The 7,131-nt window shown below is 31.2% G+C and overlaps 1 protein-coding gene across 3 annotated transcripts in view; it reads left to right on the top strand.

Annotated features, from left to right (window-relative positions):
• LOC106112029 (solute carrier family 22 member 4-like) overlaps positions 1-6,836 on the top strand; it is a 38,368-nt gene extending 31,532 nt beyond the window's left edge. For 2 of the 3 annotated variants that reach the window (XR_001226206.1, XR_001226207.1), the window contains exons 10-11: positions 5,825-5,991; positions 6,492-6,836. The gene's annotated coding sequence lies outside the window, so the exon portion shown is untranslated. Of the gene's footprint in view, positions 1-5,824; positions 6,057-6,491 lie in introns of those variants that run through there. The other variant, XM_013294258.1, reaches the window with a different exon arrangement.
• Positions 6,837-7,131: the final 295 nt, after the last annotated feature.

The following is a 7,131-nucleotide window of genomic DNA, read 5'->3' as shown; positions in this document are numbered from 1 at the left end:
TAATAAAAAATAAATAAAATTGCGATCATTTTCATGCGACTAAAACGCGTTTTTTAGTAAGATAGTCTTATAGTTAGTAATCGTATGAACATAATCAAAAATGAAAATAAGCAAGGCATCAGACAGAAAGTTTAATTATTCAAAAAGGCAATACAAATGTCAAATTGAAATTATTTTACATCTATTACAGAGGATTTATTTTAATAGGCTATTATTTTTGCAATGGAAATAACTAGTTACAAAAATCACTAGTTTTAAAACATGTGACGCCGAACAAATCACTAGTTTCGTTACGTTTCTCGAAAATAACGTAACGACTCACGCCTACTGTCTACGACGAGTGAACTATTGAATATGATGCTCAGTCCAATGTACCATTACTACAGTACACATTTTCGAATAGATCGAGTTCTGGTGTTAGGGGTAAACTCGGTATTTTTTTATTTATGTAATAACTATTACATTTTACTAAAGTACTACAACTTTTATTTGCCTGCCTAAATTGCCTAATTGAAGTGGACATTAAAGTATAAAAAGATTATTGTCTCCAATAATAGCAAATAGTAAATTGAACAAAAGTTATACTTATTTGTTACTTTATGTTAGAGCTACAACATTATTTTGTCATGTTTTTAAAACTTTGGTCACACACGTCGAATTCATTCTCAACGAATATTCATTCACAAATTTCAAGAATTAGTATTTTATTGGAATGAGACAAGATGAGTTATTAGAGGGCAGGTAGAGTACAAGGGTACTAGAGGAGGTCATGTTCGGTCACGGCGTGGCGCGACGGCAAAGGATCAATAAGGCGCCCTGTCCCCCCATCTCCTTTGCCGCCGTTGAAGTGCATTTTGCAAGTAACGGTTCACCTGCTCCGGCTATATGCCTGATTTATTGTTATTTTTATTAATACCTTAGGCGAGCGCTTTATCTTAGGCAACTAACTTTAAAGGTTAAAACTGTTTTAATTTAAAAGGTTATATGTTCATAAATTACATTCAAAAATTTAATTCATATAAGCTACAACTTAAAGCTCTTTGAGATTATGAAACAGAGCTTTTTTAATAAGTTCTGTTTTTCATTATTTTCTAAACTCTCAAATGAAAGCTGAATGGTCTATTCATCTTTATTAACGTTCAAAGTAACTTAAACTAAGCTCCGAGAACGTCTGATTAGATCTAGCCTCTGTTATTTATTTAATTTTATATTTGTTGTGTAAAAGTTTACACGTAGTTATTTTGCATATTAGACGGTAGACGGTGTTGATGGTAGACAGCGTGGACGGTAGAAAGCTCGGGCGGTAGACAGCTTGGGCGGTAGACTGAATAAAATTACAAGGGTTGTACATGCACATTTGAATAATGTACCATTTGTAGTTTACCTCATTTCGCTATTCTGACATCCACTCGTTGCTATACTCCTCCGTTTATTATTGCTATATTATTGTGCTACGTTTTCAGTCAAGAATTCTTATGTTAATATTCCTTTACGTATTATTTATTAGTACTCTGCTTCTAAAGGTATGGGTGATATTTTCTTAATGCAAGCAGTAATGAAAATATAGTTATCAGTACAACATTGAATGTAGGTAAAACAGAAAGAATTACATTAATTTGATGTTAATGAACAATAAATCTTTAAAATATAGCAATTGATAGAACATGATTTTTATAAAACTCACCACCATTCATTAACGAGTTTAGTTACTATCTAAAAGCGCCCTGAATGAATAATTAAGGAGCCTTTTTGAATACTAAAAGGCCCAGATATTCACATAAAACACGAAAACTCAAAAGAAAATTTTATAAAAGTAAAAAGAAAACTCATTAACATTCTAATCTTTCTTAACGATCTTCGTCAACTTCATAATTATGAATTAAAACATTTTTCATGGTATTTTTTTTATTCAACATTTTTGACAGCCAACTTTATATCTTAATTTATATACTATAGTGTGTCTAAATAATTTAGATTAGTTTGACAATTCATTTCAAATTTAGTAGGGATGAGTTGTGTGTAATCAGTCATGAATCTTATCGATTTTCGATTTTTATTCTTGTAGAAGTTGGACTTGATTTATAGTAAAAAAATACTGATTTCTCAAATTAATAATGACCATAACAAATTATGAGAGGAAATAAATGTTTTTTACTACTACAGCCGCACGTAATCAAATTAGATTTCGCTATTATTTCTGTCATCGCTAAATTCTCTACACTATAATGAATACTGGAATTGTCTTCTAAATTAATAAATAAGAAAACAATAGTTTTAGTTGAATTTGATAATTATTTAAACCGAATATCGATAGTTCAAAATTGTTCGTTATGTGTGTTTGTTTCGTCACTACGATACCTGTCTATTAAGTATGACATTTGCCTTCATACAAATTGAATTTGATACTTCATATGCGTCATTTATCAAACTAATCTATCTTATTTAGACAAACAAATATATCAGAGATATCAATCAGACCTCTGTCCATTCCAAGCATGTCTTCAATGCTACAATTATACAAATTATCTATGTTATGCTGAAACTATGCTGCTGATACTAAATAATTTCAGCTGTTCGAATTAACAGAATAATTCCGCTTTGATGTTGTGAATACGTTCCCAAGGAAATTGGTCCATACTAAAATGAATGATGTACTTCAAAGAAAATAAGCTGGTTATCTTACTAATATTATAAATACGAAAGTTTAGATGGATAGATGTTTGTTTGAGTTTGTAGCCTAAACTACCGAACGGATCTGGTTAAAAAGGCATAGATATAAAGGATAGTCTGGAAGAACACACCTTGTTTTTTTTTCCACTCGGATGGAGTCCCGGGCGAGAGCTAGTAAATAATAATTGGACTTGATGTCTCCATGTCACATAGAATATTCGTCAGTTCCCTAGGGATTTATACCGCCATGTCATACAACCACTTCTTGATATTAGATTGATCGGGATAGTTCCATACTTTGTATCGTATACCATTTCGTATTTCAATGTTACGTCACTTTTTGTAACGTTGGTAGGTAAATAAACTTATTTATGTATTGTTGTTATCAACCCACTTATGTGGGTACTTTAAAAATTAATTTATACAGCTTACGTACAAAGAATCTGTACAAAAAAACTAAATATTAAATTTGACAACTACCAATAAATTGCAACATTTGGATCTTTTCAAAACAGTGTAAAAACAAGTATTCAAAATGACAGTTGTGGCAGACGTATGTGGCAATAGAAATACATAGGAAATATTAGGTGGACCGCAGACATTGGTATGTACAAAGTTGTGTTTGAGCTCTACTTGTAAACATAACCGCAACATTGCTGTACGTTTAAAATTAGCTTTCAAATAGTTAACCTCGTTTAAAACTGTTATACGTTTTAAAGCGTTCTGAAACTTTCATTTGATGTAATAAAATGTTTAATTCTTAATGGCGGTGAATAAGTATAATAAACTTATTACAAAGGTACAAAAAAAATTGGCAAGTGGTATGTCGTAGAACATATGAGTAATACAAGTAAAACGAGCATACGTAGTAAGGGAGATGCCGCACGTTCGGTGAGTCGTTATCTTTTAGACGGAACAACATGGAGTATGTTATAATAAAGCATCAAGCCATTTTTGTAGTGAAAATAATTTTCAATCGATACCCATATACGATCCTCGATTGTTTTAATGTACAGACATTACATGTAACGAAATAAATTTTTTTCGTAGATTTTCGAGTGCTATTGCGGTATTTCGATAGGTTAAATTTGAACGAAATGGCTTAACAGTTTTAATTAAAAGTATTCTCGGTATAAGCAAAATTGTGTCGTGATGGAATAACGATTTGTTTGGACATAACTATGCAGTAAAATACCATTGTTTTGAAATAACATGAAAACTTTGCTGTTAACGCTACACTCAGTGAAATTCTATACCAAAGCTGTCGCTTTCAATTTATAAGTTTGTAATATTGGTGTTAAGAATAAAAATAGTATTGAGTTATTCTTTAGCTAAGACAACTTAGCATTCAACTTGTCTTTTCACGTAATTACATAAAACTCTTAAACTAAGTAGGCACTACAGTAAATTTAATTTTATTTTCATGAAATAAAACTAGCAATATTTCGGGCTTTCGGGTACGAACAAATCATTTCTGTTGTGTTTTACTGTCAAAACTATGGAAAAATGTTAACAATTCTATGAAATTACTGACAAAGACAAAGCTCAGGTCAGCCTTGACCCAAAAACCTAGCACATACATAGGTCAAGCCGCCTACATCCGATACCTACGTGTTGGAATTAACACTGCCGTTCAATTAGCTAACAGCAGTTACATTAAATATTGCGGTTCAAATACCTGGGTTAGTTTGTGTTGTAACTACTATAATCTATTATTAGCGAAGCACTAAGAATGTGAGGTCGGGTCGGCACTACATATTTTCTTCTCCCATATGTTTCTACCAATTGACTTTAGAGTCGATCACTGCTGTAAGAAACAAGACTTATACCGCAGGTCTCCATCCAGTATTTACCGATTTTAAATACCATTGACATTAATGTATTATTTCTCCCATATATCTTTATTAAATTATTTACTACATAATACGTTTTACATGATTTATATAAAAATAAACATAAAAAAGATTTATTTCTCCTATTATTAAGTTTATGAGGTTTATTCCATTCTGTCTTAAAGTTAGATTTAATTTAAGAATTATAAACATTGGAAACCTAAATTTGGATTTTCAGTAAACTTAATATTTCGCAAGATAACATCTGTTATTTGAACCCTGAAATAAAACTTTTTATTTTATAAATAAGGAGTTTAATTTCCATTCTTTGTAAACATTGAATACTTCGAGTTTGTTGGGAGTTTGTTAAGTAAAGCAAAGTACAGGAATAAGTTACTTTGCGCTTTGCCTTTTATATTGTGAAAGGTTGCTAAGATTGATAACTTATATTGTGTATAAATGAAATAAGTTTTGTATTTTTTGTACCAAATATTTTTCAATAATATCAATTGAAAAAAAACATGTACTTATTCTTTTATTCATGATTTAGACATGAATGGTATTTATGTTCATAGTCATGAACATAAATAACATTTCACATTTTTTTGTTTTATTAAAAAAATTACATAGTCGGGCGACTAACGGTAGGGTATTTTTTAATAACTTAAAACTCAGTACTAACTACAATTCTGTTCTGTTACTAACGTGAACTGGCTTATTGTATATTAGCTGGTATTGTAGGATTTTCCTTCATTAGAACTAAACTAATGCACGTATATAATACGATTGTAAGTTAATGCTCCAACTTGAACATAAGTTAGTTAATAAAATAGCATTAGTCATACAGAAACTTGCATTTTATTGTCAATTCAGAGATATTAAATCGGCAAACCTCGCTCCCGCGACAATACGAATGGAAGTGACAATATCAGCTGAATATTAGTTGTCTCTCGACCTAGTTAACGCTTCACCCGATACTGTTATTTTGATCAAAGCGAAAATGGATACTTGTCATAAAAAACGTATATCGAATGCTAAGTGAAATCCTTGTTTTTAAACGTTTTATGACCTTTGCTATCTATTTATAGTAGTAATTAAATACTACTATTTTGTAACGCATCTCAGTCGATGTGTTTGAATTCGAATGAAATTCGTGTGGGTTTTTTATATAAAGCACTCGGTTTAAGAATTCGTCTATTCAATATTAATTGTATTATCTACGCTAATTAGCACTAAAAAGCTAAGTGAGCTAATTAGTAGTACTAAAATTTTATAAAAAGCTTTTACAAAAGCTCGTTAAAATTGATTGTATATACTTTCAGCGGAGGCCTTCAACCTGCTCGTCTGAAATGCCACGAGCGACAAGTACGTGACAGCGCTTAACATTCTGTTCTCAACGCAAATCGATCCGTGCGAGCGGCAGACCTCGCTGCTTTATCAAAGACGATACCAACTATGTGTACCCTGCTGTTAATATACCTTTCTGTCGGTAAGTTTGCACTATACAAGAATTCCATCTCTCTTTTTTATACTACACACATTTCTTTGTTGCTTAAGATGTCAGCAATAACAGCATATTTTTGAATAATTCCTTTTTTAATAAACAGCCCTACACTTGCGTTACCATGTAGGCTATATATTTTAACGCCATTAAACTCAGGGGTAAATACATTGGACAACCACCTTCTTGTGGGAAAGGGACCATAAACTACAAACTGCAAACATTAAGGAAGTTAGGTTATTTTGCGAGACCAGCTAGTTTACTCTAAAAACAAAGTATATCATGTGCACTAGTCTTATAGGTGAAAAGTTTAGTGGCAAAAAAACTACTAAAGTTGTTATGTAGCTATAGTTTTGAAACCAGGTATGCGAAATGAATGAACAATTTAATGTTGTTCTGACACAGTAGTAAGCGCTTGTAACTCATGTCTAGGTGCCATTCCAGTTTCCACTCCACTGGGTTTTTAATAATACTCCTTTGTCCTACAGCACACGGAGCGCAGACAAAAAATGAAAGAACAAAAACTTCATTTCGTCTCAATTTTACATGTTAGTTTTACCTGTGGCCTGACCCGGTCTTTTAAACATGAATTATGAATTTACTTACTTAAATTAAACAAAACGAAATGTTGGAAAATAAATAACTAGTTATAATTAAACGATTTTTTTAATTATAGTTACGATAGGCCTAGATTTAGTCTAGATTTAATTCCAATCCTACATAAAGTGTTCAAATATCTCTTCATCAGACTCGATGACTCTTAGTCATAATTTGACTAATTCCCAATTTTGTAAACTTAAATTACTTTAGTAATCCCTTTTATTGAACCTATTACATTAATGTATAAAACGTATGAAATATTGGAAGAAACGAATTTATTGTGCTACATAACCAAAAAAATAAATCAATACCAACTTGTTAACAAAAGTTGCCAAAATAATTTTAATACAACTTCAGTATATGGGTTACAAATTGCGATCTTCGTCGTTTACTTTATGGATTTTTTATCCGCAAAGCAGCGATAAGTCGTTTATATGAAAATATCTATTTCCAATATCTAAAGTGTAATAATGTGAAACGCAAAATGATTTTGCTTTTTATTTATTGAGACCTCGGGCACAAAGGTCA

Source organism: Papilio polytes, unplaced genomic scaffold (genome assembly GCF_000836215.1).
Source record: "Papilio polytes unplaced genomic scaffold, Ppol_1.0 DF824135.1, whole genome shotgun sequence".
Classification (NCBI taxonomy): domain Eukaryota; kingdom Metazoa; phylum Arthropoda; class Insecta; order Lepidoptera; family Papilionidae; genus Papilio; species Papilio polytes.
This window is presented reverse-complemented; position numbering and strand designations above follow the sequence as displayed.